This window comes from Pseudochaenichthys georgianus, chromosome 8 (assembly GCF_902827115.2).
Source record: "Pseudochaenichthys georgianus chromosome 8, fPseGeo1.2, whole genome shotgun sequence".
NCBI lineage: Eukaryota > Metazoa > Chordata > Actinopteri > Perciformes > Channichthyidae > Pseudochaenichthys > Pseudochaenichthys georgianus.
Genome location: NC_047510.2, coordinates 12,816,945 through 12,823,969, shown reverse-complemented (window position 1 = coordinate 12,823,969; position 7,025 = coordinate 12,816,945). Strand labels below are relative to the sequence as shown.

At 38.7% G+C, this 7,025-nt stretch overlaps 2 long non-coding RNA genes across 2 annotated transcripts; one reads left to right on the top strand and one right to left on the bottom strand.

Moving 5' to 3' along the window:
* Positions 1 to 533: 533 nt before the first annotated feature.
* On the top strand, positions 534 to 2,116 carry LOC139434312 (uncharacterized). Its single transcript, XR_011643672.1, has 3 exons — positions 534 to 816; positions 1,058 to 1,108; positions 1,416 to 2,116. It is a non-coding gene; the product is annotated as an uncharacterized lncRNA (long non-coding RNA).
* Positions 2,117 to 3,989: 1,873 nt separating this feature from the next.
* LOC139434311 (uncharacterized) lies at positions 3,990 to 6,391 on the bottom strand. The gene is made up of 3 exons (XR_011643671.1): positions 6,100 to 6,391; positions 5,186 to 5,272; positions 3,990 to 4,842 (listed from the first exon to the last, which is right to left on the bottom strand). It is a non-coding gene; the product is annotated as an uncharacterized lncRNA (long non-coding RNA).
* Between the last annotated feature and the right edge of the window lie 634 nt (positions 6,392 to 7,025).

Below are 7,025 nucleotides of genomic sequence, written 5' to 3'. Positions count from 1 at the left end.
AACAATTACAAATGAATCAAGTCAGCACGGCGACCCACATTGAAAATGACTTATCACATAAACACAAAGTCCATCCTCCTGTCCTTTTGGATGAAGCACTTGCGGGTCATGCAGCTGATCCTTTGCCACTCCTGTTTATCATTGTAACTCAATCTTGAAAATGACTCTGTTAATAATTTTGCAAACGATGTCATCACTATCACTGAAGTGAGCCATCATGAACGAATATATGCTAATCATAAATCTATCGATTAGATTTATGATTCAAAATTAATAAAAGTAGGATAGACATGTGGATATTATCCGGCTGAACAAAAAGTGCATTTATCTAACAGGTTCGTTTTCCACAGACCTTATTTCAAGCTATTTTCCAAAATCCTATGGAGAAAACCCATTGCTTTCTGTCGAGGGAATCCGAGCGCAGCTTACTTCCGGGTTTTAGGACGCGTCACTGCACCACTTGCATAGACCATAGACTGTATATATAAATGGACGTAGGGTCCGTGACGTCACCCATAGGATTCTGCAGAGTTGCCGTGAAGCCCTTAGTAGGCGGAGTCGGCCACTAACGGCTCGACAGCGACGTCAGAGTCTAACTCCCGCCTTCTCCCGCCTGCTCCAAATAAGGGCAAAGAGGCGGTGCTGAGGCGGAGCCGAGGTTGGACAGGGCGGGACCTGCTGCCACCGAGCGTGACGTTCCAGACCTAGCTCAGGCTAAGAAGCTAAGCTAACATGCTCTATTCAGTATTAAGCTAACAACCTATGCTAACAACCCAGCTTGAGGTCACTGCTCCTCGTTCCCGGCATATTCTGAAGGTAAGATACCCTGTCACTTTACAAAACTTGTTCTTTTGATTTAAATGTTCTTGAACCTACACTATACAATTGTTTTTTAAGTGCTTCACCGTTTTTCAAATATAAATGTCATTTGTAACTAAACTTTGTAAACTAGCAGAGATATGGCCAGTGTTGCGTGAATTAAATGTGATTAATGAAATATGACTGTAGAAAAAGAAAGGTGCTTTTATATTGATTAAACCATTTTTATTTATTTCAGCATTAAGAAAAATGAAGATGGCAACCTCCTCCACGCCAAACTGCACAACCTGTAAGTTGATGGTCCTGGCTTACTTTACATGACTTCAGATGGTTGACATTACACACAAACATACTATACATATACATGTGTGCACAATTGTAGATAAACAGCACACAATATATACATATATAAACTGTGTGCTGTTAATCTGTTTTTTGAGGTTTTGCTCTCTTGTTACTTTTAACCATACAGGTGTGATTTCATAGTTATTTTGCATGTTATTGTCAAAGGAACAAAATGAGAAACCCTTTATAATTCATTTGATATTCCTCATGATCTGAAGCATTTGTTGCTCTCATTTATTTTCCTCCCATAGTGACTGTATGGATAATCGGAGACAGCTATGTCCGGCGTGGAGCCCAGAGAGCTACAGAGACCATCGGCAGCAACCCTGGCCTCGACCTGAGGGTGTGCTGGTTCGGTTGGGGTGGACTGCGCTGGAGAGGTGTCCTCCCTTTCTTTTCCTACTCCCTGCGAGGAAGAGCAGTCCCGGATGTCCTCCTCATCCACTGTGACTTGGGGGATGTGCCCAGTGTTCAGTTGCTGAACCAGATGAAGGAGGACCTGCACCAGCTTTACCATCGGCACCCTGGCATGAAGATCATGCTCTCCCAGAGGCGCCGGTGGAGGGCTGGTGCAAATCCTGTCAAAATGGACAAGGCCCGGAAGTTTGTTAACAGTGTTATGGCTACTTTTGTTCATAGCCTAAATGGTGCCATTGTTGACCACTCCAACATTAGACATGACAGTCCTGGGCTGTTTTTGCGAGATGGAGTTAATTTCACCCCTAGGGGAAATGATATTTTTTGTAAAGTCACTAGCCAATTGCCTGAAAGACCACCTCCAAAGACTGTGAACTGCTAAAATGTCAGTATCACTGTTTTGGATTTGGCCTTTAGAGTATGTATTCTAAGGCCCTTGCTAAGCCCAGACTGTCATGGCTAATGTTGAGTTAGATATTACATCTGTAGCCATAACACTGTTAACATGGCTGCTCTTCCTCTTCCCCACATCCCACCCCCCCCTCTTCCCCCAATGGACTCTGTAGCTCTCCAGGCCCATGCTGGGCATGGCTGTCTGTCAAATCTTTTATTTTGTATTTGTTATGATGTTTTTGTTATTTTATTTGTTAAAATAATTATGTATTTATGTAAATATTGAAAATAAATTACATTCATATTTTCACTTCTTTTGTCTACTGCTTACTGAAAATGTTAGCTATCACATCCAAATGGGACTATCAAATGAAAGGATAAGCTTACCATACAATACAGAAAACATTACACATTAAGGCTCAAATCTTTTCCCAAGCCGGAGCAGTCTGAAAAGAGTCCCAAGTTTAAAAACACAAAATCTTGACAATGAATACTACACTGTCATTTGTCAGTGACAATGCAAACAACAGGAAGGTCTCCCCTAGTCCTATGTATGTTGGCATCAATGTCATAAGCATACCATATAATGTAATTATGAAGTGCAACACCCACAATCCCTACAGGGTCGTAACGTCACAGAAGATAATACCTTTTAGAGAGTTTCTAAATTGTTCAGTATGCAGATAAATATTTGTTTTACAATAGAAAATGTTTTCTCTATAAATGTTCCCACATGTCGTGAGCGTCTACTTTAAATCTTTTGTCAACAAATAAAAAACATCTTAATTTCCTTTAGGACAACATTTTGTTCATAACACTACTACATTAACAATAAGCATAGGAAAATGATAACTGTCAACATTTAAGATTGTGCTTTTACTCTTTATTTAATCAGATCTATTTACATTGAAAATGTGATAAATACACAAGCCACATTGAAAGTTACATCTTGCATTTATGAAAAGTAAAGGTTTCGAATCATTGTATGACTTAAAGGGATAGTGGAAATCCGCGAATTTTGGGTTTAACTTATGTATTTTTATTAAAAATAAGCATAATAAACAATTTTTTTTAATTTCATGCGCCTAGTTTCATTTTATTTTCAATTTTACTGCTCCCGACCACGCCCTCTCAATGAAACGAAATACTTCGGGAATCTTCGGACATTGGACGAGGCACGAGTATTTTATTATGTTTTCTGGCTGATTTAATGCATCATTAGCCTGTACCATTGTGTACAACGCCATTTATTGCCTGTCGATTAGGCGACCGGAGGCCTCGTCATCCGATAATCCGGTACACAGTGTCGAATGTGTACACTACAGTCATCATATAGACATGATAGACTAACAGTACTGTGAGTACAGCCTACACTTGACAGGCAGCTTGGCTAGCCTAGGATTAGGACCATACTACGTCAAAAGACCGATTGGCTCTAGCTGTATATCATGCTAGTATACAATTCATTTAAATGTATTCATGTAATTAATGCCCATAAGGCTGTTACATATACAATAATAAATGTGACAAGATAATTTATGTGAACCTGACCCTGGTATGTTATGAAATGTACCCTACATGCAGTCATCCTCGGGCATAGCCATAGGCCTACAGTGCATGCATGCCAACTTTTGCAATATATAATATAGCGCCTAGCGTGAGCTATGCTTAGGGACCTACCAGTCAAGATTATTTGTGCGTAGGGGTGCATCATCTGGCGCCTGGTCCTGGTCATCCTCGCCATTGCCCATGCCGTGAACTAACTCCATCACCTCGGGCTCGAACAAATAAGGACGTAATGGTCCATCGTCTGGCTCAATATTCTCACCATCGTCGCTTACTGAACCGGATTCAGATTCAGTTCCTAAAACTACATTTCGCAGGAAAGCCGAGAGGATGTTTCTGACTCGCTATCATCACTGGATACCTCGTACAATCCTTCTTCTTTGTCTGGTATATTTGCCCTTCCACGTTCATTCTGCATAGACGCCGTGGTTTGTTATTGTTCGTCTTCCTGAGTTTTCCTCACTTCCGGTTTGGCTGACTCGATCATTTCGTTTCTAAAAAAGTTCGGGGAAGCTGCAATAAAGTGCTTCTAACATGCGTAAGGCAATTATTATATATTTTTAATCAGGTGTGATTGTTTTGGTACGTAATTATGCTTGTATATAAGTTAAAACGAAAGTATTTGGGGTTCAATTTCCACTATCCCTTTAAGTACACTACAAAATAAATTAAAGATGTGCAACAACTGTATCAGTAATTAAAATGATATAACTTATGCACAGGCTTGGGAGGGCTACTTGCCAAAAACACAACCAGTAACTTCATGTGAGTATCAAGATATAAAAGTAATGTAACCTGATAACTTTCTTTTTGTTTTGGATTACTTCAATATCAAATGTAATGCAAATAAACACAGGAGAGAAGAAATATGAATATGATTTTTTTGCTTAAAATGTATAATATAATACCATAAAGCAGATTCAGGCAGTAGGTGTAGAGATTCACAATTAAAGTATTATCCTCCAGAACAGTACGGCTTCCAGAGAAGAGATACCATTTGATCATTTTACAACAACCACTATCTGCTCTTTTTAGGTTTTGAATAAGATTGTAATCCTGAGTTTCCCTATTATTAAAAAAAGTAAAACTAATCCGATTACATCTCTTCCTATGTAACTAAGGATTACACTTTCATTTTTTCTATACGATCTTGATTCGTGTTCGATGTAATCCATTACTATCTAAGCCAATACAAGTCATAACTTTTGGAAAATTGTCTCAAGTTATAAATTATGCCTTCAATCTCTTTCACGTGGAGAAGACATCCCATTGGCCGAGGCGTTGCAACTTCCCTCAAGCGTCCTACATGAAAGAAAGATCACATGTTAGAAATGTGTGCACAAACTATTCAGTATGACCCGTCTTGGTTTAAAGCCCAAGTGTAAGAGTGAACAGAGGCGGAGTCTGTTTGTTGGCTGCTGCTGCCCAAACCAACACCCTCCTCACAAGCATTGACTGTTGGAATGTCATTATGCTCCACATGTGGAACAACAAAGGCTTCTTCAGGCATGCCTTGTATCATAATGATATTGCTCTGATCAGCAGCAAGACTGTTTTCACCACTACCATGGTCTCCATCTGCAACCTCCTCCTTGCTGTTAACAGTCGAACTAGGACTGTCACTTACCTCATCATTGTTACTCACCCTGCTTTTCCTTCCAGGCTGTTGTTCTTTGCCATTGGTGAAATAGAAAATGGTGGGCACTGCAGTGTTTTTCAGGCATCTCCTTCCCTAATAAAAATAATAAACAAAAACACATAAAATAACTTTTTGAGGTCTGTAGATATTCAACTTTCTTTGAATAATGTTGTTTTAAATGTAAGAGTGCATTATAAAAGACAATAGAGGGCCAACATGTTAACTATGCAGTTAATCCATTCAACAATTACGTGTTTCCAAGATTCAGATTCAAAGGATTTATGTCATAGCACATAGGCTACAGTGTGGGAATGGCAATGAAAATCATCTGTCCCGAGCTCCTCCAACAATGCAACAGTTATATAAGACATAAAACAATAAAAGAAATTCAAAATTAAATTAAGAATAATAAATTAGTGCAGGCAGAAATCTATATACACGTAAATATAATAAGACATATGCAAGAACAGAATGTAAAGATAAATATTGTATAGTAAAATTAAATTAAATCATTTTTTTTTTACAGTGATAGCTGTTAAGATAAATAAGTTATAAGATGACAACAGATGAATGAATGTTGCTATTAAAATAATGTAAAAAAAAGGTAATATAATTCATCTGTTTTTAACATAGAGTATGTGGGGGGAAATGGCAATTCTCTATCTATGATAAAGAGTCTTTGCATAAATTGAAGAGAAATGTGATGGTTTGCAAACAAATCGATTTCTATTTTTCTTTACTTAACTGGCAAAATCTTAATTTGGCCTTTAATAAAAAGAACATTACTCATCACTGATGTGCAAGCTGTGCCATAACAATTATTTAGCATTGTATAATGTATAACATGTATTTAATTAGTAACAACAATTTACACTCACAAATGGAACCAAGTTATTTAGTTTTTAAAAAAGGATCTGTACCCATGAGTCCGTGCTGAAGGGATGACTCTCAAAGTGTTCACTGCACAGGCGAGAAGAAACGTTGGGGGTCCATGTATTCCTCCGGATGTTCAGCACCCACTGGTCCAGCCTGTCTGGATCACCGAAAGGAAACCTTTATTCAAAAATACATGAAAACCGACCCAAAGACAACAGGAGGGTTAATGCCATATTCACTTAGTAACGCATGAACAACTTTTACAAATATTTCTATATAGTCTGTGTTGGTAAATGTAATCTAGGTTGCACATTTCCTGCTGAAATACATGCATGGGCCTACCAAGTTACTGCGTGGCACTTTGGTTTTGATAAAACAGTGTAGTTCCACTATATAAACGTTACATTCATAATCAAACGAGATAATATGCAAGATAAATAGCTATTTGTTGTTATTCTTAATGCTTGTCATTCACACGTTAATAAAATAAAAATAAGTATCGATACATAGCAGAACAATTGTGGCGATGTTCAGCTTAATAAGCCTTGTTCAACATCATTTATTTAGCTAATACTATAGCGGGCTGCAGGCGAACCGAGTCCGCGTTTCGCTGCATTCCTTGATCTCCAGTTATAACGCCGGGCTCCGCCGCTGGCCGAAGCTAACGGAGCCGCAAAGGGCTAGCTACGGCTCCGGTTAGCTTCGGCGGCGGACTCCGGCGGCCACCACTGGGATAATTGGGTCCCCTTTTAACATTTGCTCCCATTTAGCATTATGGGCGTCATAGCCATAGACTATAAAAGTCTTACCCAAGGCTGAATCATAAACTAAACTGTATATATACATATACACATGCATAAAGGGTTACGTCCTTAGCTAGCTACATAACAAGCTAAGCTAACAAGCACACAAACACCTGCTAACGGGGTTAACATGTATAATATTATCATTTTACTCACCGAAAAAAGCT